Source organism: Vombatus ursinus, unplaced genomic scaffold, assembly GCF_900497805.2.
Source record: "Vombatus ursinus unplaced genomic scaffold, bare-nosed wombat genome assembly UNPS02000749.1, whole genome shotgun sequence".
NCBI lineage: Eukaryota > Metazoa > Chordata > Mammalia > Diprotodontia > Vombatidae > Vombatus > Vombatus ursinus.
The window spans coordinates 25,142,706-25,170,607 of NW_020940527.1; the positions used below are offsets into that span (position 1 = coordinate 25,142,706).

The following is a 27,902-nucleotide window of genomic DNA, read 5'->3' on the forward strand; positions in this document are numbered from 1 at the left end:
GCGAAAGGGAGAAGTAGAATGGGGTAAATTATCTCACATGAAACAGACAAGAAAAGGCTTTTATAGTGCAGGGGAAATGGGGGAAGGTAGAGGGAATAAGTGAATCTTATTCTCATAGGATTTGGCTTAAGGAGGAAATAACATATACAATGGGGTATGGAAATCTATCTTACCCTACAGGAAAATAAGGGGGGAAGAGGACAACAGAGCAGGGGGATGATGGAGGGGAGGGCAGATTGGGGGAGGGGATAATCAGAAGCAAACATTTCTGAGGAGGGACAGGGTCAAAAGAGAGACTAGAATGAATGGGGAGTAGGATAGGATGAAGGGAAATATACTTAGTTTTTCACAACATGACTACTATGGAAGTGTTTTGCATGAGTACACATCTATAACCTGTATCGAGATGCTTGTCTTTTCAATGAGGGTGGGTGGGGAGGGAGGAAGGGAGAAAATTTGTAACCCAAAATTTTAAAAAGACATGTTAAAAAAAAATAGAAAAAAAAAGATCACTTCAATAGCTAAGAGGAGACTGGACTTGCATGAGGAGAGGCTTTCTGAGAGTGGTGGCAATATCAGAGAAGATGTTACAAAAGCAGAATTGAAAGGCCTCAACAACAAACTGAATATGGGAGTGAGATGGCAGGGAGTCAAAAATGACGCCTAGGTTGAGAAGCTCGCTAACTAGGAGGATATACCTCAACAGCAATAAGGAAGTTGAGAAGAGGGGAGGGTTTAGAGGGGAAATATAAAGAGTTCAGTTTTGGACACGTTAGGATGCCTTTGGGACATCCAGTTTAAGATATACAGTAGGCAGTTGAAGATGAAAGAATGGAGAGAGGTTAGGGCTGAATAAACAGAACTGAGAATCATCTGCACAGAGAGAATTAATTAATCCAATCAATGGGAGTTGATGAGATCACTAAACAAAAAAGCAGAGGAAGAAAAGAAGACAACCCAAGACAGAACCTTGGGACCCAGAGACACAGACAGTTAGTAGGGCCAGACCTGGATGAAGATTCAACAAAGGAGATTTAGAACGGTTCAATTAGGCAGGAGAACCAAAAGTGCAAAGTGTCTGAAAATCTAGAGAAAAGAGAGTATCTAGGAGAAAATGATTAACATTTTCAAAAGCTACAGAGATGTCAAGATTTGGCAACTGAGAAATCATTGGTAATTTCAGGGAAAGATCTTTCAGTTAAATGATGAGGTCTGAAGCCAGCCATACTAGAGAGAGTTAGGAAGAGAATGAGAAGAAAGGAAGTGGAGGCACCAATTGTAGAGGGCCTTCTCAAGGAATCTATCCACAAAAAGGAAGAGAGAGATAGGGTGAAAGCTAGTGGGGATGTACAGCTCAAATAAGAGGTTTGGTTTTTTGTTTTTTTTTAAACGATGGTGGAGACATGGACAGGTGTGTAGGTAGCAGGGAAGCAGCCAGCAGAGAGGAAGAGATTGAAGATTAGTGAAAAAGTGGGGATGATGGGGGGCAAGGGGCACTCTCCTGGAGAAGATGGGATAGAATGAAATCACCTGTGGGTATAGAAGGATTTGTACTGGTAAGGGGAAGGGCCACCTCTTCAAGTGAGATGGGGGTGAAGGAGAATGTTGGAAGGCCTCTGAATGATGGGAAATGAGGAAGGGAGGAGATGAAGTTGCACATGGCAAATGACTTCAATGTTTTTCATAAAATATGTGGCAAGGCTCTTAGCTGAGACAGTTGAAGGAAGGAGTCATGGGAGTTTTGAGGACAGAGAAAAAAGTTTGGAAAAACTGCTGTGGTAAGCAGAAGAATGAAGTGATTAGAGGTGTAAAAGGAATGCCTTGGCCCAATGAGGACCCAGTTAGGATTAAGTAACATATATTTATAGAGGACCCAGTGAGCAGAGTTTCATGATTGTCTCGAGTTTCCTTCGTAGCACATGAACAGGAATGGAGGCACGGGACATCAAAGCAAGACTGGAGATAGTATAAGGCAGTTTAAGGGACTTGAGAGTGTAGAGTTGAACTAATTCACAGAGGGGTCAAGGTGAGGAAAGGAGGAGGGCATAGACAGTGCAGGGTCATGACCTGGAAAAAAACTGACAGACTGCTGGTCACAGTGAGGATGAAGAAGAAGGTGAAGTGTTGTAAGGCAGAGGGAAAGACAGAATGAGAAAAAGCTATAATCAGTTAAAAAAATTCAGAGTTTATGGACATGGAAGTGGATCACTTGTGAGTGATGATGGCAAGATCAAGATCAAGCATGCAGCTGAGGTGAAGTGGAAAGGCAGGTCATGGGAAGGGAGTAACTTGAACTGGGTAGTTATAGAATATCAGTATGTATAATGAAGCCCCTTAGTAGAAGGGCAGGAGTTAGGGAAGAGAGAAAGACTATGAGCCAGGCACTGAACTGATTAAGGGAGGAAAGCGTCCAGGAGGTCAACAGATAACAGCAAAAAGAATGCTGAGTGGATGATAAATATGGACTGAATGAAATCCAAAGGAGGAGTAGTTACTGAGAGATGATGGTAGAGGAAAAGTCTGAAAGAAGCAGTGGGGGGCAAGGAGTATCCAGACTCCCCCACCCACCCCCTGTGAGTCAGGCATATGAGTTAATGTGCAACCAGTGCTGGGAAGAATGGCCAGAGAAACTAAGAGTGCAAGAAGATGGAGTGAGAAAAGAAGAGCTTTGGGATGAAAGTAAGCTTGTTCCCTACGGAGCAGGCATTCCAGAGGGCACAGTGGGAAGGGGTGGGCACATCTGGAGTAGCACATTGAGAAAGGGAATAAGGGAACACAATGGCACCCTAGACAGTAACAGGGAAGTTTGAAAGAATGGTTGATTTGAGGAGAAAGCTGAGTTCTCCTTTGGACAGGGGGAAACTGACATTTCTGTAGGACTTTTGTTTTGAAGGCAATTTCAAGAGACTTTCCAAAAAAAGAGGCTTTGAGCTATAATGTTACACTGTTGTCATAAATTCGGGATCTACAAAGGCAACAATGTTGAAAGTGGCAGACCACATTTGGACGTGATCTGTTTGTTTTTTAAACTTGTTTGTTTTTTAAAAATCTAACATATTACTTCATAGTCACATCGCATGTATCTCAACATCTGAAAATGCCTCTCAAAAACTGAACTGATCATCTTTGTCCCCCTTCCCAAATCCATACTCCTTCCCAGCTTCCCCCATTACTGTCACTACTATGTACCTGTTATCTCCAGGTATCTAAAAAATTATCTACCTACTTCCTCATCCCCATAGCCAATTAGTCACCTAGTCCTGATTTCAAATTTCTTATTTCCATAGGTCTGAGGCACAAGGTGGGAAAAACAGATTTACTGTTAAGCATGGGGGGAGAAGGGTGTGGAAGGGAGAGAAGATAAAAAGAAAGAACAGGGCATCTCCAACAATCACCACCCAGAAATTAAGATGGTTGTGATGGAGGGCAAGACTGCAAAGCAGAATAAACTGCATCTCTGTGCTCCTCTCTGTTTTATCTGGTTTTCTGCTCTAAACTTTTGACCATTCTTCTCTGCTCGAGTCTACTTATCCTCCAGTAATTCCTCCTTTAACTTGTATCATGCCTACTGCCCATCCTATCCCCTCAACCTTTTCACAAAAGTCAGATATAACAGGGCACTCATCATCCCATTACTGGATTACCAGGATAACCAATCTCTTGTTACATTAGTCCATCCTGCACACTGCTGCCAGAGTAATCTTTCTCAAACACTACTTTATCATGGGTCTCCCCCTAGAATATACAATGGCTCTTTATCAAGGATAGAATCAAATCTGAACTCAGCCTAGCATTCAAGGCCCTCTACTCACTGTCCCTCTCTTACTCAGCACTTCACATCATTATCACAGAAATAATTTCTGATGTCTACCTTTTGGACAGGGTTTCCATCATATCCAAAGCACTTTAACATATTAATTTATCATGGTCACACTTCCTTATCTGTTAAATGAGAGGGTTGGACTAAATGATCTCTAAGGTCCTTTCCAGGTCTCAATCTAAAATCCTCACCATCATTATACATCTAGACCTCCAGGCCCCCAATCATGCTATTTTCCCTACCTGCAATGCCCTTCTGCCTTTTTTCCAGTTAATTCATGAAGATTACTTTCCTCAAAAATTACTTCAAGACCTACCTCCTCCAAATAATGTTCCCTAATATCACACTCATCACTGCTTTACTTTACAACACATATATAGTACAATGTTGTCTATGTGTCTATGTATTTGTGTGTGTCTGCAGATATATGTATACCAAATATCTAGTCATACCGCATTATCTCTAGTTTGCTTATATTCTCTACTTTTTTTTTTTTAGCCAGGCAATCGGGGTTAAGTGACTTGCCCAAGGTCACACAGCTAGTACGTGTCAAGTGTTTGGTCTGAGGCTGCATTTGAACTCAGGTCCTCCTGACTTCAGGGTTGGTGCTCTATCCACTGCGCCACCTAGCTGCCCCTATTCTCTACTTTTCTATATGACAGTCTGATCTCTCATCCCCTCTCCTCTCTGCCCATGACTATAAGTCACTTGAAGGAAAGGACTATTTTCTATGTCTTCTGTAACCCCCACAGTTTGCAGTGTAGTGATCTGCAAGCTGTATGCCCTTTATCCTTTAAATGATCTAGGAACCTGACCCAATTAAATTCCACAGGTTACTAGGTACTTTCTGGTCATTCAAAATGCTGCTGTTAAATAAAAGATAATTGAGGCAAAGAATAAGGTTATGAGAACTGGAGTTAACCAAATGAAGACAAACCACTTAAGTATTCTGCAGCAGTAATGAAAATTTGAGAATCACTATCCTGATCTTTTTAAAAAATATAAACACATTACATGCTTCTTGGTATTTACAGTATAACAACCCAAATTCAGACTTCAGGTCAAGGACATGGTAAAGATCTAACTAAAGTCAAAGTGTCCTAGCCTGTACAAATATGGGTAAATACATACAACCCAGAACAAGTTTCAACTTGTTAGAAAAACGGAGCATTGCAGGGTGGGAAGAAGAAGAGAAGCCGCCAATGTCTATGTGAATTGTACAAGTTCAGGCTACTTCCAGTTCCCTGATTCCAGCTTGGGCTTCCTGAACATACTGCTACATTTAAGTTCACCTTAATGGTAAGCAAAACTTCATCAACAACATTTATTAAATCTCTACTGTGGTGGTAAGTGACCATAGTAACACAGTGTTTGATAAACCCAAAGATCCAAGCTTTGGGCCAAGAACTCCCCTGATCCATCCACTGTACCACCTAGCTGATAGAAAATTATTATGCTGTAAGAAATGATGAACAGGACAGTTTCAGAGAAACTTCAGAGAGTTTCAGTTCCCAGAGAAACCTGGGAAGTCTTGTATGAACTGATGCAAAGAGAAGTGAGTAGAATCAGGAAAATGATTTACACAATAACAACCAATACTGTAAAGACAAATAACTATGAAAAACATAAGAACTCTGATTAACACAATAACCAATCACAAATCCAGAAGATGTGTGATAAAATATGCTATCTATCTCCAGATAGAAAAGTAATGGACTCAGAATGCAGATGAAGGCATATTTTTTTAACTTGGCTAAAGCAGGAATTTGTTTTGCCTAATTATACTTTTGCAATGGATTTTGTTTTTCTTGCTTTCTTAGTGGGGGGTGGAAGTAGAAAGGAAGAGAATTCAGATCTGAAAATAAAAGAAAATTGATTTTGTTTTTAAAAAGTCATGGTTACAGAATGGAATTTAAAAATTCTAAATCTTCCAGGTCATGAAATTTCAAGAGATGTTAAAGTGTAAGGTATGACTCTATCTCTCTGTATATAGATTGGATAAGGAAATCTTTAGAACTGAGGAGGCTGAAGTTAGGTCATCAGGAAGATGGTAAGGATGATAGTGTGATGAGGAAGACTGGGATCCAAGTAACTAAAGTGACTGAAAAAGTTGGGACAATTGCCTAAAAGACTGGAGATGACAGCATTAAGTAAAAAGTCTGTGGTAACAAGTAAACTGTATTAACTTTCAAAGAGGAAAAATCATTGTAAGATGATGGTAGAGGAACAGTCTAGAAGTAGTAGTGGGTATCAAGAAGTATGCCCACTTTTCCTCCTGGCCCTTCCTATGAAAGAAGTGGAAGGTCAAGTTAAGTGTGGAGAGGATTTGAAAGAAATGTGGTATCCTCAAGGGAAAATCGGGTTTACATTAAAGTTTGTAGATAAAACAGATCTTTCTTTTCGAAGTATGTGGATGAAAGGGATGAAGGTTATTAACAATCTCTCTATTCCTAAATCTGATTAACTCTTCTCAGTCCTCATCCTCAAGACCTTTCTGCAACCATTTATATTGTCTGACTGCCCCTACTTCATGCATACTCTCTCTTCCCTTGGCTTTCATGACAATGCTCTCTCCTGGTTCTCCTCCTACCTAGCAAACTGTTTCTTGCCATCTTCCTTTTCTAGGTCATAATCCGTGTACCAAAGGTATTCCTCAAAGTTCTAACCTAGACCTTCTTTCTTTCTTCACCTTCTTTCAGTGATCTCATCAGCTTCCACTCGCTCAATGATCTAAGCAGATGATTCCCAAATCTATATACCCAGCCTCAATACCTCTCTCTAGTTCCACTTCGACCTCATGCAAAGTCAACTGGACATCTCCAAATGAGTGTCCTATAGGTGTGTCAAGTTAAACATATCCAAAACAGAACTCATTGACTTCCCCCTAAACTTTCTGTTTTTCTAGTCATCCATATCTGTGACCCCAGTCACCCTCAACTCTTCTCTTTCATCCCTCACCTTCCATATCCCATCAGATGCCAAGTCTGGTCAATTCTATCTCCATAATCCCTCTTATCTGTAACCCTTCTGTCTATTTCCATGGCCACCAACCTAGTTCAGGCTCTCCATGACCTTTTGCCTGGACTCCCTAAGTGGTATCCCAGCTTTCAGCCTCTCCCATTTTTACTATTTATCTTCCATATGGCTGCCAAAATAATCTTCCTATAGCACAAGTCCATGTCCTGACCATGTCACTCCCCTATTCAATTCAGAATGTGCAGTGACTCCCTATTGTCTCTAGGATGAAATATAATTTCCTCAGTTTGGCATGTAAAGGCCTTCAGGGTCTGGCTCCAGCCTACTATTCCAGGCTTATTTCACATTACTTCTCTTCCCAAATCCTTGATTCTAGGCATACTGTCCTACTTGAACTTGACATTTCCTCTTCCATATCCATGTGGGGCATCCCTACAAGGTACTCCCTCCTCACCTTCACCTTTCGAGAATCTCTAGCTTCCTTAAGAGTTTCTAGCTCAACTCAGGAAGTCTTTCCTGAATTCTCCCTGAATGTCTCCCTTCTCAAATTACCAGGTTTCCACTTATCTGATTGCATATTATATCCCTACACAAGAATGTATACTTACAGAGGAAAGGGACTATTTTTCTCACTTTTTTTCTTTGTATGCTCAGTGACTATAGTGCCTTGCACAGAATGGGCACTTAATAAACTTCATGAATTGATGTGATAAGTTTAAGGATTCTGAAACTTTTATTAATAGAATGGGGTTTGCAAAGAGCACAGTGGAATGGAGAGATAATGAACTGAATGGGGGGGGGAAGAGAATAGAAGAGAGGGTTTGGGAAGAGGTAGCATGAGTATACCAATTGCACCTAAGATTGTAAGACTGGTTTTTGTCTCCGAATCACAAACTGTATAAAATTCTATAAGCTGCAGTATGATTAAAAGTCTAGAAGGACTAACTTTTGATGAAAGATTAAAATAATTATATCTGTAATAGCTCACTATAAAGGGAACTGGATAAGACAAAAGAAGCAGTCATCTATTTGTAATCACTGAAGTTCAGGAAGAATTATTTAGTGATATGCAAAAGGATAAAATTAGTGATAATGGGACAAAAGGAAAATGTAAACTGAATAACTGGAAAACTTCCTGGCAATGAAATCTATTAAATCATTACTTTGCCCTAAAAGTGGTTTCAGTTGCTGTTCAGTTCTTTTTCAGTCGTGTCCAACTCTTCGTGACCCCTTTTGGGTTTTTGTTTTTTTGGGTTTTTTTGGCAAAGATACTGGAATGGTTTGCTATTTCCTTCTCCAGCTCATTTTACAGATGAGGAACTGAGGCAAATAGGATTAAGTGACTTGCCCAGGATCACACAGCTAGTAAGTATCTTAGGTCACATTTGAACTCAAGAAGATGAGTCTTCCTGACTCCAAGCCAAGCACTCTATCCACTATGCCATCTAGCTGCCCCTGAAAGTTAGAAACATGTTATTCTAAACTAGGTTCAAAATAATTAAAGAAAAACAGTAGACCCTGATCTCCGGACTAAGCATCAATTGTTGCTCCTGTTTGTTATATAATCTGTAATACCTAGAGTGATTTCCTATCAGATGAATTTTAAGGAACTCAGTCTAGCATTTATGCTCTCCTTCAACTGAGAGTCAAGTGCATATTAGTACACCAATGGCTGTGAACATGCTGCAACGTTTTAATAACCGTTTGCCACCAAAGTGGAAGGGAAAAAGAAGATACGAAGGCAACCCAAGACAATAACAGCAGGAGGACAAATGTGAGAAAGTAAAAGAAAACAGTAAGCAATGCTTCTGAAGCAGTACTGGCAGGTCCTCTGTGAGCAGATGAGCCTAACAACACACTGTTAATGTAGAGACCGGGCCAAAGTATCATAAAATCACAAAACATTCAAGTGTGACCTAGTGGATAGAGAACAGGACGTGCTATCCTGAAGACCTAGGTTCAAATCCTAGGTGGCTAAGTCCTCTAACTATGTATAAAATGAGGATGACAAAGTGGTTGGTACAGACCTGTGAAATCACCTGTGTAGGAAAACGGCAGGAAGGGCATCTTGGGCAGCAACAGTATACCAATGAATAAAGCTACTAGATGGTGTAGCACACTAAAGTGTACTAGACTTGGGAGGTCTGAGTTCAAATCTTGCCTCAGATGTTTACTAGCTATGTGACCCTGGGCAAGTCACGTAACCTCTCTGTACCTGTAAAGCGAAAGTCCCTTCCAGTACTAAATCCATGATCCTACAACTGCTGGGAGTTACCATACTCTGTTCTATATTGGTGCTTCTCAAACTAGAAAATCTAACTCCAAAAAATGTCACCAAGACATTCTGAAGGTATTATGGACATGAGTGTTACATAGTGCTCCAAAGAGCTACATGTCCCTCCCTTTTACAGGGAGAAACTTATGGAACATAAATATTAAAAGTTATCAAAGAGCTCAAGGGACAAAAAAAATTAAGAACTACTGGTTTTGATTAATATCTTTTTCCAACTACTCCTAAGTTTAAAGAAATAACAAATATAACTAGGGCTCCTCACATGGCTTTATTTTCTCTTCATTGTATAAGGAATCTCTTCCCACTAGGCTTTGGTTCACGGGCTTCTTAAGCAATCCTGGTGTATATACTATGTAAATGGATGACAGTAACATTACATTTTACTGATGTGGAAATTTTGGAGGAAAATATCACAGAATCACAAAATATTCAAGTAATGGACTAGAGAACAGAACATCAGACATGGAGTCAGGAAGACCTGGGTTGAAATCCTAGGTGACTAAGTCACCCTCTCGGAGCTTATTTCCTCTTCTGTAAAATATAGATGATAATAAGTCCAGCTCTACGTTATCACCTGGATAAGAAGCTCCCCAGAGAGGAAACTTCCTCTATCAATTCCAAAATCAATACCAGTAACTGTCTTGTGATATGGTCTTGGAGTTGCCTGGAACAGAGAGTAGTTAAATGACTTAACTGGGGTCACACAGCCAGTATGTGTCAGAGGCACGAGTTCAAGCCAGGCTCTCCTTCTAGAAACATGAAGCTATATAGCTGTAGTTAATTATTAGCAATTAAGCTGGAAGAGTCCTCAGAGATTTTCTAATTCAACCCTTTTATTTTATGCCACTTTGGATTTACAAACCCCTCTCTCTGACCATCTCTGAGAGCTGGCTGTTCATTCTCAGGCTGGGTCAGATAACTTGCCCTAATACTAAAGTAAAATAGCTGTGGATACCATTTTACCTTCGATGGATAACAGCTACAATGACAAGATTCATTCATTTAGTACCTACTACAGCAAAGCACTATGCAGAGGTGACCCTCAGGTTACCGGGATCTGATTATTCAAGATCAATTTTCTTTTGGAGAGAAATTTCACTTCGTTATCACCTCCAAATGGGATGTTATAAGAGCAGTGCTAAACTGAGAAGCTGGACAACTGAAATCAGTGACACTTTTGATATGTAGGGTAGACTCAAATTAGGGAGTTAAAAGTGTTAAGAATGAAGAGTTAAGGCAGTTAGGTAGGAGTCAGGAAGAACTGAGTTCAAATGTTGCTTCAGGCACTTATTTAGCTGTGTGACCCTGGGCCAAGTCACTTAATCTCTTTTAGCCTCAGTTTTATCATCTGCAAAATGGGGATAGCAGAGCACCTATCTCACTGGGTTACTGAGAGGGTCACATGAGATAACGTGTGGAATACTTTGCAAGCATTAAAGTACCACACAAATGCCAGTTATTATTTTTAATATTATAGAGTCAAAACCTTCCCTTTGCTGATAGCTCAGAACCAGGAAGCAACAGAGAAATATATATTATGTGTGGGCATCAGCAATTACTATTTAGGAAGGTTATAGAAGCTCTAACTAGGTGGCACCATGGATAAAGCACCAAGCCTAGAGTCAGGAAGACCTGAGTGCAAATCCAGATTGAAACACTTAGCAGCTGTGTGACTCTGGGCAAATCACTTAGCCAGTCTACCTCAGTTTCCTCATCTATAAAATGGGGATAATAATAGCACCTGCCTCCCAGGGTTGTAGTGAGGAACAAATAACATAATAATTGTAAGGTACTTAGCACAGTGCCTGGAACATGGCAGACTATATAAATGTTAGCTACTATGACTGTCTGCCTACCTCAATCCATATCTGTGAACCCACATTACTAGATTTTTCCTACAAATGCCATAGTAAATGGAGTTAGCTACTACTAGGGAGTTACCCAGTGGAACTGATGCTAAACTCTAGTTTTTAGTTTCTTTCTCCTCCCTCCTGAACCATCTTCATCTACCTATAAAAACACTAGCAGATCTGTCCCAATTCATGTTTATTTGTTGTCTTCCATTTCATGTATAAATGTTCTTAGGATAAAATGGCTAAGCTAGGTCCTACGCCAAGCTTTCTACGGATTTGTTTAACTTCCAGTTTTTGTTGTTATATTATAAATCGATACTGCTAGTAATACTGCTAGTAATTACTAGCAACATTGCTAGTTTCCACACTCTTCTGGATCCCTTTTTGTGATGACTATTCTGCCCTGATCATATTTTTTTAAACAAAAGGTAATGAGCCAGTACCTTTACTTTCATCCATTCCTCACTATAGGGAGTCAACATCTTTATTATACACCTTGGTTAGATCATCTACATTTACATGAAATGTCTTCTCATTTTTATTCTTTGAATTTGCTATCAATTTGCTCTAGCCTGTTGATGCATATAACTGATTTTGAAATGATTTGTGTAACAACATCCAAGATTATATCTCAGACAGAAGCTATCTTTTTATTTTTTGTCACTTTATTTTTTGTGATATTCAATGCTTTCCAACTCTCTTTTTTTTTTCGAGGCAATTGGGGTTAAGTGACTTGCCCAGAGTCATACAGCTAGTTAAGTGTCAAGTGCTTGGTCTGAGGCTGGATTTGAACTCAGGTCCTCCTGACTTCAGGGACTGTGTTCTATCTACTGCATCACCTAGCTGCCCCCCCCCCCCGCCCCAACTCTCTTCTTAAAGAAAGTATTCAGGATATATATGTATGAGACTTAGAAGTAGTATAAAAGTCTTTGTTCCCTTTCATTTCTTAATTCTGACCTACATTAACCAATGTAGTTTAGCAACTCTCCTACATTTCCAGTGAAGTAAAGAAGGAGGATATATGTTGATTCAGAAGATTTTGAATTTAAAAAAAAAAAAAAGAATGGTTTACCCCCTGCAACAGACTGGCATGTAAGTTGCAATTCTCTGTATGAAGGCCTGCCTGCTCATGCTCATCATGAGGACTATAAGGAAATAACTAAATGTCCCAGGAACTGTTTGTTGTTGCCTTTCAATAACATTCCCCATACATTCCTTAGGTAACCTTAATCATCCCCTATGCAGAACATCTGTGAGTCATCATTTCACTTAGATGCAAGTTCTTTTATTTGTAGCAAGACTATCTCCCCAGCACAGTAAGCTCTTTGAGGGCAAGAACTATTTCATTTTGAAAGAGTGCTTTGTACATAGATGCTTAGTAAATGTTTGTTAGATTAAATAGAACTATTAATATGTAATTTGGCTCCAACTCACTGATCACTGAACAAAAAATCACTCCTTAAGAGTATCTCAAGAAGTAAGTTGGTATTATTAATAATAGTCTAACAACAATGTGATTGTTAATAGCCCCTGCCCCCTTTTCTACCACTTTGACTGGGCAAGGAAGTCAAACAGGACTGAGGATCATTTTGTAATTGTCCGCATTTTTATGGGCCTCTGTGACTTAAAACATTCATCAATCAGAGGTCAGCCTTCACTTAATCTCTCTGTTACTTAGCTAGGTTGGTCCTTCGCTAGAAGCCACAGTCTACTACCCACTATGCCTCTACCAAAAACATTTTCTACCTTGATAGAACCTGTCAGAGCTGTGCTCTAACAAGGTAGCCTTCAAGATTGCAGGGTCAATACCATTACTGAGAATATGCCCCCAAAGTCAAAGACAAAGATCCAATATTTACCCAAAATGTTAATAGCACTCTGGGTGGTAGCAAAGATCTGGAATCCAAAATGTCTATGGATGGAATAATGACTGAAAAACTATGGCATATGCCTACAATTTAATATTACTATGCAGTTTTAAAAATGGTAAATAACTACAAATTTAAAGAAACTTGGAAAGATGTATATGAACTGATGCAGAATAAAGTAAGTGGAACAAAGGAAACAATAAATGCAACAACTACAACATAAATGAAAAGATCACTAAAAGGAAACTGAATGAGTAAGGAAAAAACCAATCAATATCACTGTAGAAAACCTAATAAAACATACTACTTCCCTTACAGCAGAAATTTGAGGTCCTACTAGAAGAAAATACTCTATAAGACAGTCAGATACTGTCTCTACTGGATGTTTTTGCTGTTTTTCTTTGTCAAAAAGGAAGGTTCAACTTGTAAAGGATAGAGGTGGAAAATGACTTTGATACAAAGGCAAAAAGCATCAATAAAACATAATTTTAAAAAAAGAACTCAGGGTCCCATCCACACAATGATGAAGCACTGAAGTAGGACTTCTGTGGTAGAGAATTAAGAAATAAGAATATACTCATAGATTTTTAAAAAAGCAAGCCAGTAACTTGTTTTTAATCTATTTCTCCATTTAATACATGTTTGTAGGATTTAATAAAATTCATTAGCTTCATTTCATCTAGACCTGATTTAAGCTCCCCCCAACATTTGAGTAGATCTTGTCTGCTAACTTGTAAGAAGTGCTGACATAATTAAACATTAGTTTCTACAGTCCTCAACAGTCCATTTATACATAATGTATATAAAGCAATTTATAAACCTTAAGGTACTATTAAATGTAAGCTGCTATTATTATCACACTCATAACCAAATATGTTAATTTGGGTACCAGCACCCACATTGATCACTATTTCTTTTCTTAACTAAACTGATTTTTTCCTACTTCTCACTTCTCATTTCTTTCCAACTAATAATCCTCACTGGTGATGAACAGCAATGAGGGCAACAGTGCTGTAAAATACCCCAAATGGACAGAATGTGATGCACATAAACAGCAAAAAAAAAAAAAAAAAGACCTAGATGTTGCTACCCCGAGAATGAAGCCAAGTGCGTGGTTCTTTAAAAAAAAAAGCCTATAATACATAAATTAGCTTGGAGTGGCACACAACTTAAAAATACCAAGCATGAAAAATAAATTTAGTAACCAAAGGAAAGCCATGTTGGATCATAGATCAGGAATTTTAGAGCTGAAAGAGGCCTTATTAAAATACTCTGCATAAATATTATTAAAAAATGTTATTTTTACTTTTCTCTTTTATTTCCCATTTGAGGCAGTTTTCAACCAGGTTCTCTCAGATAGGGAGTTAGGTGCCATCAGAATGAGGCTGTTCATGCTGGGAGTCATGACAGCATGGACAGTGGAAAGAGCAATGGATTTAGATTCATTAAGATCTGGCTTCAAATCCTGACCCTGCAAACTACTATTTGTGTGACACCAGACAAATCAATTCACATCTTCTGAATCCCAGTTTTCTAATCTGAAAAGTGACAAAAGTGAATTAGAATATCTCTAATGTCCCTTTTAGATCTAAAATTATGATTCCCCATGTTCCCCAACCTGCCCTCAAGTCTCTCTCTTACCTATATGCACCTCAACATTTCCAAGGCTTCCTTCTCACCAATTTTCCACTGCTATCAAGAAGGACAAGAGAAATCTTGGCTTGAATTTGAGAATATAAATCTTGCCTACTTTCCTTTTTTCTCTAGTCACAGACTCCTGACACCCCAGGGAAAGGAGACCATAAAGTACAACTCTAAGGCAATACTAACAGCAAGGAGCTTTGAATTGGTTCAACCATACCCAAGAACAATTTGGAACTATGCCCAAGGGACAATAAAACTGTGCATACCCTTTGACCCAGCAATATCACTACTAGGTTTGTAACCCAAAGAAATCAGAGAAAAAGGATAAGGAGGTATATGTACAAAAATATTTATAGCAGCTCTTTTTGTGGTGGCAAAGAATTGGAAATTGAAGGGATGTCCATCAACTGGGGAATGGCTGAACAAGTTGTGGTATGTGATTTTGATGGAATACAATTGTGCTGTAAGAAATGAGGAAGGGAATAGTTTCAGACTAACCTGGGAAACTTAGATGAACTGATGCAAAGTGAAGTGTGCAGACCTAGGAGAACATTGTTCGTATTTACATCAACTGTAAAAGACTCAGATACTCTGCCCAATACAATGATCCAGGACAATTCCAAAAGACCAGTGATGAAAAATGCTATCCACTTTCAGACAGAGAACTGATGGACTCATAGGGTGAAGATAGAAGCATATTTTTTCATTTTCTTTAATTTTCTTGCTTTTTTTGGCAATATGGCTAATGCGAAGATATATTTTGAAGGACTTCATATATGTAATGCGTATCGTTTCTTGTCTTCTCAATGCATGGAGGAGGGGGTGAAGAGAAGTAGAGAATTTGAAACTGAGAATAAAAATTATATGGAAAAAAATACTATCACCAAATCTATTATATTCAGATTTGAAAAAAGATATACCTTGTATTACAGAAATTCACACTTTTCTCCAAAACTCTGCCTCCAATTCTAATTAAAAAGAGGTAAAGTGATATAGCTACAGACCTGTCCAAGAAGCTTCCACTCATCTACAGCCTCCGCTTTTTGGTGGTTTCACAATGCCTGACACTGAAAGCCTGCTGTCTCTAGCACTTCTTGTCAGGTATCACCAGCTCAAGACCAGCCAGGTTTAGAACACAAGAGAAAAAACAGTCAGGATGACAATTATTAATATAACTGAAGAGTGAATGTGAAAAAGGGAAGGTACAGAGACAGTGACGGAAGACAGTGAAAAACGGACTTTGTAGGTTAGGAGCAACAGGTGGATGTCTTCTGAGGGATGGGCCTCCCAGGACTCTCCAAATGGAGGTTTGATGCTGCTGCGCTGCTGCGGACACCACGAAACTTCTTTTGTCTCTAAGGCTCTGACAACTGGGATTTCTCTGTCATTCAACAAGCACTTCAGGGCTACAGAGATTTTCCTGAATCCTGCTGGGTTCATCAATAGTGGGCTCTAAACGGCCCCTCCCTCCCCTAGGATCAGCACAATTCCTAGAGGAAGGTTTGGTAGAAGTGGGCATCTCCTTTCTTCTCTCTCCCAGGAGACTAGCAAGAGTCTACAATACATACAGCAATTCAACAACTAGCAAGAAACTCTATAAACTATGGTTTAGGACAGTGGTTCTCAAACTATGACCACGAGTTGTACTTCAGAGGATTTCTTGTGATATTTAAGTTGATGACCTGGCAGTTTCTACTCTTCATGAGTTCGTTTATTTCTGATATCCAACACTTGTGTCTCATGAAAAGTACCTCAGAGTTCTTTTCAGTTTAGTGAGGACTTGGGGTTGTACTTGTTGGAGTTTTTTGGTTTTGTTTTGGCTGTGGTAGGCACAAGTGGGTAGCACGAATGATCAGTGGAAGGTCATGCCCTCAGTGAAATGGTTCATAGACCAAAAAACATTGAGTACTACTAGTTAGAAGGCTCTATTTCTTATTATAGCTCCTTGCTCTCCCAATTTCAATGGAAAGGGAATGAGGAAGAACTGTGTGAAGAAAATAGTTCTTGGGGAAATACTGAAACATCATAATATGTGTTTGTTGTCTATAGCTGGCTAGTTCAGGGTGATAATGAAGTCAAGGTCATAGGTTCAATCCCCTTGTGGGCCAATTAGCCTTGCTCTAAACCATATTTCCACTTTCAGAGACTGCACTCCTAACCCCAGCCAGCAAATGTCTACACTGGGTATAAGAGGAACTAGATGAAAGAGTATAGATGGATTAGCCAAATTCATCACCACTACTAGAAAAACGATTCAAAGTGCAAGTCCTACTGATAGTGGGTCAGTAACAACATCTACCTAACCAGTTGACATATGGTCATTCAATATTTATTGAGTACCCACTGTGTACCTTTAGGTGCTAAAGGTGAGGATGCCCTAATCTTCCAAAGAGGGGAGGATGTCTCAGAAAAGTAAAAAGAATTCACAGAACAAGGATCTAAAAGAAAATCTGAGTAACATCCACTACAGCACACAAAGCAGATGTGGATAGAAATAACGCTCTATTCCTTAGTCTTCATGTGCAAGCACATTATGGGAAAAAATAGCACACTATTCCTGATTCATCCTGTGAGCGAAAATGCAGCTGGCAAGACAGAGATGTATTGATACGAAATCAAAGTGGATATGAAGGAAACCTTTTCCAAACACCTGACTCTGTATATATCAGAGCACAGTTAGGAATATAAATATATAATTAGACTCCCCCAGCCTAAGACCTTCCTTTACCCCATCCAGTTAATGGAAACCCTAACAGTTCAAAATGGAAGCCTAGTTTCTCCTCTTTGTTCATTAAATCATCCTCTTCCACTTGATATTCCTATTTGGCCTCACCTAGTCTGACCACCCTGGTTGATAACTCCACTGATAAGAACTGGGGAAGGGGGGAGGGAAAGGATGAGAGGAGAGTATATCTTCTTACACCTTCTTCTACCTCAATCTACCAGACTGTGCCTTCAAGTATGATATCTCCATGTCAGATATTTTTTTCAAACCAGGGGACAAGAATTCTTTACTTGTATAAAAGTCAATATACAAGTTACAAAAAAAAAACCAAACAGTTGTGAAGCTGCTTCAAGTTATAACGTGCACTGTTACTACAAGTCATGAAAGTACCTTTAGACAGTTCAGTTTCGAGGAACAAGATAGAAAGCAGCATTCATTCCACATCTTTGTAAAGGCTACATTCCACCCCCATGGCCACACCTCATCTAACACTTAATAGGTTAACTTCAAGAGCTGCTCTGCCCCAAAACTTATTACTCTACTCATACCAAACTCTAGGATAGAAATCCTTAATAGAGCAAAACAGACACCTGACCGTTCCCTGAGCCAGCATGATATATAGTAAATAAAGTGGAGGACTAGAAGTTACGAAAACCTGGGTCATAAGACAGCCTTAGACATTCCTTACTTGGTATTTGAACCTGGGCAAGTCACTTAACTTCTCTGAGCCTCAGTTTCCTAATCTGGAAAATGAAAATAATAGAACCTACCTCATAGGACTGTTGCTATCAAATGAAATATTATAAAGCACTACAAAAACCTTAAGTGCTCTGTAAAGGTGTGTGATGATCATTTCTTAATGCAAGGCTATAGCCTTACTTCAGTTGATGACCTCAAAGTGACTAAAGACATTCAGGTAAGAGTATTGTCACACTTCCTATCAGTAAATGTTATTAGTATTTCCAAGTAGAAACAGAAAACTAAATGTAAGCAAAATGATTTCTGTGGGGCTTTTCTGCTCTACCTATAAGGCTGTACTCTCTAACTATATTTTAAGTGTTTTCCATTCAATGGCTTCAAAAATGGTCACAGCTTTACTAACATTACCTATTAATATTCCTAACAATCACTAGAAGGGAATAGCTGGGGGAAAAAAAACCCAAAAACTGTCCTTTACTGATAAGGAAACTAAGATACAAAGATGTGACCTGCCCAGTCCTGTAGTGAGAAACTAGATTAGAACTATGATTACTTATGTTCTGTGCTTTAAGTATGAGACTTACAGGGACGAAAATCACAGACAGAATGGGTGACAATAACCCTGATAGTTGAGCTGCAGAGAACAGATTATGGAATGGTGACTTAGTATAATCATTACTACCCACAAAAACAGAATTTCCTGAAGCATAGAGGCAAACTGGGAGGTGGCAGTGTTAATCAAGGTAGGACTTCCTTATGTATATAAAACAACTTGAAGAGAATACAAGACAGGTAACAGGTACTAAGGAATATCCTGCAGGTAAGTATATAAGGAATTCAAAGTAGGGAATGACTCCTTCAAGGCTTCAAAGAAGAGGGAGAACTGGAGCTAAACCTTTGAGGACAGGATTTGGCTGGGTAAAATGGAAAGGTGAGTGGGAAGGCATTCAAGGATAGAGGTAAAAAAGAGACAAAGGATGAAGGGAAAAATTAGCAGGGCCAGTGGGAGACAGCCCGGAGGTCCCAGCAGAAGAAAAGAAAGCTCAGAGGGTGGGCTGCACGTGCAATAATATGGTAGGTTCTAGAGCTTGCCAACGACAGGAATAAAACTGGTATTTTAGAAAGAGAAATCTGGTGGTCCTGAACAAAATGGAATGGGGGAAGGAAACTGGAGGACTAGAGAGTAGGTATAAAAATAATCAGATGTGAATCTTCTTTGGGAGCTAACTAGAGGCAGGTAGGTGGCACAGTGGATAAGCAGGTCCTGGAGTCACCAAAACCTGAATTCAAATCATGCCTCAGATGCTCTGCCTGCCTCAGTTTCTTCATTTGTAAAATGGGGATAACAATAACACCTACTTCCCAGGGCTGCTGAGAGTACCAAAATGAAAAAATACTTGTAAGTGCCTAGCATATAGTAGGCGCTTAATAAACACTTGTCCTCTTCCCGATCTCCTTCCCTAATCACTGCCATCTAGGTGGCACAGAGGACACACGAGAGAACTCAAACTTAGACTCTGGCGCCAAGTGCTGCCAATTGTCACTTCCTTGTTCTGGGTCTCAGTTTCCCAAAATGTAAAATAAAGGCATGGGGTGGGGGTAGGGACGAAGGTGGGAAGATCGTTCTAGCCCCAACGCTCTGTGGCCGCCCGAGAACGCAAGGACAAGGCTGCTGCTGCTGTTGCTGCTGCTGCTGCCGCCAGTGGAAAGCGCAGCGGGAGGGAAGCGCAGCCGGGATGGGGGGGTGGCGGGGGGGGGTGGAAGCGAGCTCAGATGGGATGGAAGGCGGAGGCGGGGCGGGGAGTGCGCGGAAGGAGGAGGATGGGTGGGGTCAGAGGGAGGGGCTGCCCGCTCCCAGGGTACGAGGCCCCTAGACACAGAGGAAGCCAATCCAAGCCCGTAATGTCCCTTCAGGGGCGCCGTCCGGGTGGACAAAGGCGGCACCCAGCCGGGTAGGCCGGCCAGGGGCCAGGTGGGAGGGAGAAAGGAAGAGGCGGAGGGAAAGGCGCCTCCGCAACGCGACGCCCTGGGTGGGGTGGAGAGAGGAGCGGCGGGCACCGCCCTCTTCCCTTCCTCCTTCCCGCCCTCTCCCGTAACCTCCGCCCGGGGCCTCCCCGCCCACGGCATCACGTGAGGCGGAAAGCGCTCCTCAGCCTCCAGGGAGGGGTGTCGGGTAGCCTCGTCCCCGGCCTTAAGGGGAAAACAGAGCCTCGGCCACGGGCGGGAAGGGACGGGACGAGACGAGACGGAACAGAGGGAGGAGAGCCCCCCTCCCCCGAGGGGGTGGGGAAGTGGGGTCGAGGGGGGCAGGGCATTTACCCGGCGGCGCCAGCCATCTTCGCCGCTTCCGTAGGCTTCTCCTCCGGCGCGCGCTTCCGCTCGCGCCGCTGTCGCGCGCGCCGGACCCAGGCCCCGGCCCTGTCCCCGCCCCACCCCAGCTCCGCAAGGCCTGCTGGGAATTGTAGTCCCTGCTGAGAAGGCGGCGAAAAAGCGGTCTCTGACTAAGGGGAGGCCGGAAACTCACCCTGAAATCCCATCTTCTACAAGAAGCCTTTACAAGGCGCCGCAAAGCTGGTGCCCTCTCTTTACCGCTTATTTCTCATTTGTGCTCTGCATGTCTTGTTTGTACGTAGTCTTTTGCATGTTGTCTGCCCCATTTGAGGTCTTTGAGAACAGGGACCGTCTTCTGCCTTTCTTTGTATTGCCTGCCCTTAGCATGGAGCTAGGCACATAGTAGCCACTTAATAAATGTTTGTTGATTGACTGTAACGCAGGAGCGAACCCTAACTGGCTTGTGAGAGCCCATGTTCTGTGTGGTCATTTACATACCAATAATCCCAAAACGCTTTCAACTGGGGCTTGATTTGTGGTTGCATTAATTAAAGAAATTGTTAATAATGCAGGTTACATTTAAAAGTGCATGTGCATATATCCCCTCCCCATTCCATCCCCAGTCGGCTTATTTACCAACACGCCCCTGTATTGCTCTATAAACAGTACTGTAAGTATAAGCAGGAACTCCAGGAACAAAGTCATCCTGGGACTGGAGGCTTAGTAAAGAGTAGTACGTGGCATTTATATAACGCATTAAAGTTCACAAAATGCTTTACATCCATTATCTCAACTGAGACAGAGATAGAGCCAGAAAGAGAGATAGAGGAGAGCCCTGGGATGGAGTCCTGGGATAGGTCTTGTTACCAAAACTAAAAGTGGGCAGTTCTTGAGCACCCCTCTTCAGGGGAACAAGCCTCTTCTAGACCCCCACACAATCTCAGAGTAATAGTCCAACCCTTAATTGAACGGGAACCTCGACCACAACTTCCAGCTCAGATACTTTCTGTCTGGGTGATGCTGAGCAAGTCACTTAACCTATCTACCTCAGTTTCCTCACCTGTAAAACAGAGGTATTAATGGCACCAACTTCCCAGGGTAGTTGTGAAGGTCAAATGAAGTAACATTTGTAAAGCTCTTTGCAAGCCCTAAAGAGCTAAAATAAATGCTAACATTATCTATATAAATCTTAGGTGTGAAAAAAGAATGGGTCTGTTGTGTCCATGTTTGCTGGTGTCTCCTGCCCACATTCTATGCACACTAGGCACAAAATATATAAAGAGATAATTATGGCACTAGCAGCTGAGGAGATCTGGTAAAGGGGTATCTTCCCTGAGGCTTGTAGGAAATGGAATTCTAAGTGGTAGAGGTAAGGCAGGTTGGTATTCCAGGAATGGTGACAGTTTGTGAAAGGCTACAAGATGGGAAATGAGTCATGTGGAAGAAGGCTGCAAAGGTATATTTGGTCCAGTTTGAGAAGGGTTTTAAATAGCAAATAGAGACATCTATATTTGATCCTAGAGGTAATAGGAGGCCAATAGTGTGTTGAATAGAGTTCTGACTTAGACCTAGGCTTTATGTCGTATGGCATGAGCTCCAGTCCTTTCACCATCCTGGTTGCCTTCCTCTCCATTCCTTCCTGCAGGCTTAGACTTAGTTTCAAATCCAGCCTCTTATGCTTACCACTGGCGTGACCTTGGGCCAGTCACAACCTTCCTGGGCCTCAGATTCCTCATCTTAAAATGGACTAGATGTCTCCTGAGATCTTTCCCAGAGCTATTATACTGTGTAGTCTCCTGCTTTGAGCATACCCTACATGGTTATTCTGAAGGGACTTGAAAAGTCAGCTCTACCAGAGATCAGAACCCCATAATTGTCCTGAAATCTGGGCTACTAAGAATGTGGCTCCCAGGGAGAGAAGCCAGATCTTTCTACACAGTCATATAGCTGCCTCCTTAGAAGTTCCAGAGTGGGTCATCCAATATTTCCACAGTCCTGTGTACAAAGTACCATGTCATCATCATTGTCTTGTTCGTCATATTGTGTGAGATGCCTAGCAGATAGCTTGGTATCATTAATAATGGGGATTCATGTGGTGATGTGAGGTCCAGGTGGAAGGAATTATTTGCCTAGAGTCACTTAAGTGAATCTGGAGATACTCTGTGTGGAGACTAGACCCCAAGTCCTCAGAGCCTCAGCCAGCTATTTAGACATGGAGCCACATTGTCTCTCCCAAATCAGTCTGTCAATAACAAAAAGCTAAATTCAAAATGGTGACACTGCTTCCTTGAGTTTCTCAGCTGTCTCAATTGCTATTGTTAGAGTAGGTTACTCTTATGCAGTGTCCAAAATATACTTGGTGCCTTACAAAGTACTGTAGGGGGCCATGAAACCCAAAGGACCCTGAATAAAAAAAGAAGCAGTAAATAAGGAATGACTGGCTCATTGCAGCTCCTAACTGTTGGATAAAAATAAGATATGTACTCTGCATTGCTACTGAGGCAGCCCTGCAAAGAAAACAAAAAAAGCTCCCCTGGTTTTTTTTTCCCCTTTTTGCTGTTTAGTTCCAAAAGTCTATGGGAGAGATGATGGGTAGGTGGAATTCTGGGGCAGTAGGCTTCAGTGGCCTTGAATTGGGGGACATGTCATTAATTATACCCTTATATCTTGAGGGGGGATGTGGGAAAGGGGAAGCAGAAAAGTCAGGTCAAGTGAACAAGCCAGGCTTTGTGGATAATAGAGAAAGGCAAAAACCAGTCCCTGTTTTTAAGAAGCTTTTAAGAAGGTCTAATGAAAAAGTAACTCTATATCCAAAACACTTGTCCCTTAAAAAGAAAAGAGGTAAAATATCAAAATTTTAAAAATATAAATATTGTGGCCACTACAGGGATAGAATGCCATGCCTGGAGTCAGGAAGACTTCTCTTCCTGAGTTCAAATCTGGCCTAGATACTTACTAGCTGTGTGACCTTGGACAAGTCACTTAACTCTATTTGTCTCAGTTTCTTCATCTGCAAAATGAGCTGGAGAAGGAAATAGCCAACTACTCCAGTATCTTTGCAAAGAAAACTACAAAAAGGATCACAAAGAGTTAGATGTGGCTAAACAAAACATTATGTGTTAAGCTTCTCAGGTGGAGAGAAAAAATCAAATTACAAAACTATTAAAAATCACCTATTATCCTTCAAACTTCTGTATTTAATGAAACAAATGACTAATTTAAAATTTGACTGGGTAATACATAAGCATCTTCTTTTTTCCCCCTCTGTCAATGCTTGATGGACATTCCTGGCTTCACTGCTCCATGTTTCTTCCATGCTTCTTTACCAGATCTACCAATCCAATCTCATTTCAATTCAACAAACATTAAACCCTTACTATGTTCAAGTACTGAGTGAGGTATTGGGGATAGAAAGATGGATTCAACACAAACCCAGCTTTCAAAGTGTTTACAATTTAATAGAAAGAAATGTACATACACATTAGCAGTTATGATACAAGTGTGGCAAGTATAGAGGTCCTGGGAAAGTATTATGAGAAATTTTAAGGGAGAGAGATAGAGACAGACAGAAGAGAGTGTGGGAGACAGAGAAGAGAGAGAGAGAGAGAGATGGAGGCAGGAAAGGAGAGGGAGAGAGAGAACACTTTCATCAGGAGTATCAGTGGTTATATGGAGGAGGTGGTACATTGAGATAGCATTGAGCCTTGAGGGAAGGACTTCAAAAGATGGACATGGTAAAAGGGCAGTTTGGAAATTCAGGTTCAATGCCACGTTTTTAGCCTGATAAGAAGGAAACTCTATGATGCTTTCCAGCCCTAGATCATTTTAACTGAACCCATATTTGGCTTCCATCACTCCTTAAGTGAAACTGCATTAAGGCACGTTGACTTCCACAGATAGCTCCCTGCCCCCCAGGAGCACAGCTTACATTGAGGGGCAGGGTGTGTTGGTTTCTTATTGAGTCAGACAGACTCTGGAGAGGAAATCTGGTATTTAGATCTGTGCTCATTAGTCTCCGAGTGACTGCTGTTCTGCCCCCTGCCCCCAACACCCCACTGTTGACAAGAAGCACTAACCGCAGGTGATTTAGGGCAGAGCAGCTGATGAGCACATTTGCCCACACCATGAACCCCAGGGTGGCATCAGGTACTCAACACTGGCCCAGGTCCCTGGATCTGGCCTTATTTTATTTTCATCCAATACTGTGCTCTATATTTTCTGTGGTCATGTCAGATTCCAAGAAAAGGGTTTTTTTTTTGTTTGTTTGTTTTGTTTTATTTTTGGAAGGAGAGGTGCAAGAAGAAGAAGATACTGGGAATCGGGGGGAAAGCCTATCCTCAGAACTAAAAAATGCACTTAAAAAAAGGAGTGAATGGTGGGGCAGGTAGGTGGTGCAGTGGATAGAGCACCCGCTCAGGAGTCAGAAGGACCAGAGTTCAAATCCAGTCTCAGACACTTACTAGCTATGGGACCCTGGGCAAGCCGCTTACCCCTGATTGCCTTCCCCCAAAACAGACAAAAGGAGTGAATGTTACTGTGGATGGGCATGTGACAAAGATAGTTTTGGGTCTGAAGCCAGAGGACCTGGATTCAAATCTTCAAATTGTACTTCTGTTACTACTTAGCACTAGTCACTTTGGGCAGCTCATCCAAACTCTCTGGGCTTCAGGTTTGTCATCTGTAAAGTGAGGGGTGGGAGGTTTTGAACCCAATGGTCTTTGAGGTCTCTCCCTGCTCTAAATCTGAAGTCCTCTAAAGATTGGAACCTATGACAGCTATGACATCCCTCCCTGCATTTAATGGAGTATATATTTGTTGCAAGTGAAGGTCAGGGTTGGGGGCCCCTTATGTGACTCTTACCTCATCTATAGATTCCCACTCCAGGATTGCACCTGGGGAAACAGCCTCCTTCTCTTTCTCTCTCCTTCTAGGTTATTCCCCATACCTGCAGCCTTCCTGAGTCAAGTTAAGACTACTTGATGGTGTTTTGTTTTAAAAGAGGGAAACAATTCCCTACTTACCTGCAGGGAAGACTTCAAGAGGAAATTAGGTCTAACTGTAAACTCCTAGGTCCCTCTGCTGGAGGAAAACCTCAGGAGTACCGAATAATGTTATGAATTAATGTTAATGGGAGGTTTTATGGGTACAGAGCACTTTGCCTACCTTACCTCATTTGATCCTCACCACAACCTTGTGAAATAGTTGTTATTCCCATTTTACAGATGAGAAAAGTGAGGCTCAGAGAAATTAAATTATTTTTCCTAAGGTCACACAGCTAGTAAGTAACAGATCCAGAAATGGTATCCAGGTTTTCTGGTAAGATTAATGCCTCACCAGTAGCGTATTCCACTTGGAGTCAGGAAGAAATGCGTTTAGATGCAGCTTTTGGCTCTTCCTAGCTGAGAGGCAGTGGGCAAGTCATTTCATCTCTTAGTCTCTGTAAAATGGGGATGATACTGTATTTTCTACCTTACCAGGTTGTTGTGTGCAAAAAGTGCCACTTAAATGGCTACTGTTTATTCTTCTAACTCCACTCTCCACTCTGGTTGTTTGTTTTTGTTTTTTTTCCATCACACCATATTCCCTTCTCTGATTTCTCAAAGGTCCTCTGAGAAGGAGGGGGAAGAATATGGGAGGGAAGTACGTGTGGTTGAACCATTTCTGTAACAGCCTTATGAGGTCATGCCATCAAATGAGATCATATTTGGAGGTGGTAGCGACTCCAACTGACCTTTGAGCCCTGTTCAGGCAGGGCCCAGAGCTTCCAAGCCAGACTTGACAAACAGATGTAAGGAGAATTCACAGAGCTGGAGACTGGGAGGCTATGAGAAGTTGTGTGGAGCTTAGCACTATGCCTGGCACACAGTAGATGCTTAATAAATGCTTGTTGCCTTCCCTTTTCCCCTCACTGAGGTTCCAGAGCAGATCTGAAGTTCAGTGTCCAGCTGAATCCCACTTAGGGATCCCTGGCTTGGCTGCAAAATATAATAATAATAGCTGACATTTATATCGCACTTACTATTTGTCAGACACTGTACTAAGTAAGCACTTTGCAAACACAACAACCCTGGGAAGTAGACACTATTATTATCCCCAGAAGAAAAGAAGAAAAAACTGAGTTAAAGCAAGGTTCAATGACTTGCCCAGTCACACAGCTAATAGTTATCTGTGGTAAGATTTGAACTGAGGTCTTCCTTACTCCAGGCTCAGTGCTCTATCCATTGCACCCCCTAAGTTCCCATCCAGTCACACTGATCCTTGAGTCTATGAAAAAACCAAACCTGGCCCCGGGGGTGGGGGGTGGGGGGGGAGTAGAGGAGGAATCACTTCCTTGTCACTAATATTTTCCATCCCATTCCTCTCTCCCCAAAAAGCAGTAGAAGGAAGAAGTCCCCGGATGATACAGATAATACAGGAGTGTTCTTAGGATAGTGTAAAATGTGTGGTAGAGGGCAAACCGACGCATTTGAGTCAGAACACATGCTTGTCTTTTCTCCAAGATGGCAGTATAAAGGAAAAAAGCGTGACTGCTATTCAAAGTTTCTCTGCTTAATGCATAGTTCTAATGTCCTAGTTGCCAGTCTTTTGGCCCTTTATCTTTATCTCCTCTCACAGTTAAACCCCGAGTACAGAATCACTCTCCTCTGAGCCCGAATCTTGGTCCCCTCTGTTCACCATCCTTCACCAAAAAGAAAAAAGAACCAAGAAGGTCCTTATCAATGTGACCAAGAAAGAGTGGGATTGAAAATGCTACATTTCACCCAGGAATATGCTATTAGAAAAAAAAAAACTTTTTAAAAAACTAAAATCAAGGCAGCAGGGCGCCAGAGAAACATGCTCAGACCTAGACATCAGGAATCCCAAATCTACTTCTTAGTGCAGAGCTGGGCAAGGGATGAATAACAGGAAAAAATTATATATATATATATATATATGTATATATATATATAATATACATATGTGTGTGTGTGTGTGTGTGTGTGTGTGTGTGTGTGTGTGTATTGAGGTGGTCAAATAGCATAGATCCAGTGAGGTCAGACCTCGACTAGGCAATGGGGAGTCGAAGTAGTTAGAGCTCTGAGCCTGAAATCCAGAAGACCTGGGTTCAGATCCTACCACTTACTAGCTAAGTGTCCATGGGCAAATCACTTCACCTTGGTCTACCTCAGTTTCCTCAACTGTAAGAAGGGGATAATCTTAGCACTTACTGCCCTGGACTGAAGTGAGGATCAAACGGGATGACATTGTTAAGTGCTTTAAGTGGAAGTTTAATAAATCCTTTCTTCCTTCCTTCCTTCCACAATGCACTGGGAATTCTCATTTCCATGTCATTGCTTTCATTGTTCTTTATACTAGGAATGCCCTTTCCCAACCAAAACCCCCTTCACCCAAAACATCCTTTCAAAGTCCAATTCAAAGCTACCTTATCCCAGATACCTTCCTTCCCAGATTCATTCTCTCTTGGATCATTTATGTAGGGTGAGAGAGCAAGCAGGGTTGTTTGACCACTCTTGTTTGCCCTGCCTCACACTACAATTAACTCATTACCTGGATAGACTGCAAGTACAAATGCTCTTGCTTTGTGCTGGGAAATTGTAACCAAAGGATCTCCTTTTCTTTCTTTCTTTCTTTCTTTTCTTTCTTTCCTTTCTTTCTTTCTTTCTTTCTTTCTTTCTTTCTTTCTTTCTTTCTT

At 41.3% G+C, this 27,902-nt stretch overlaps 1 protein-coding gene across 3 annotated transcripts in view; it reads right to left on the reverse strand.

The window, feature by feature from the left end:
- R3HCC1L (R3H domain and coiled-coil containing 1 like) overlaps positions 1–20,266 on the reverse strand; it is a 109,037-nt gene extending 88,771 nt beyond the window's left edge. For 2 of the 3 annotated variants that reach the window (XM_027860387.1, XM_027860380.1), the window contains exon 1: positions 20,198–20,258. The gene's annotated coding sequence lies outside the window, so the exon portion shown is untranslated. Of the gene's footprint in view, positions 1–20,197 lie in introns of all 3 variants that reach the window. The other variant, XM_027860395.1, reaches the window with a different exon arrangement.
- Between the last annotated feature and the right edge of the window lie 7,636 nt (positions 20,267–27,902).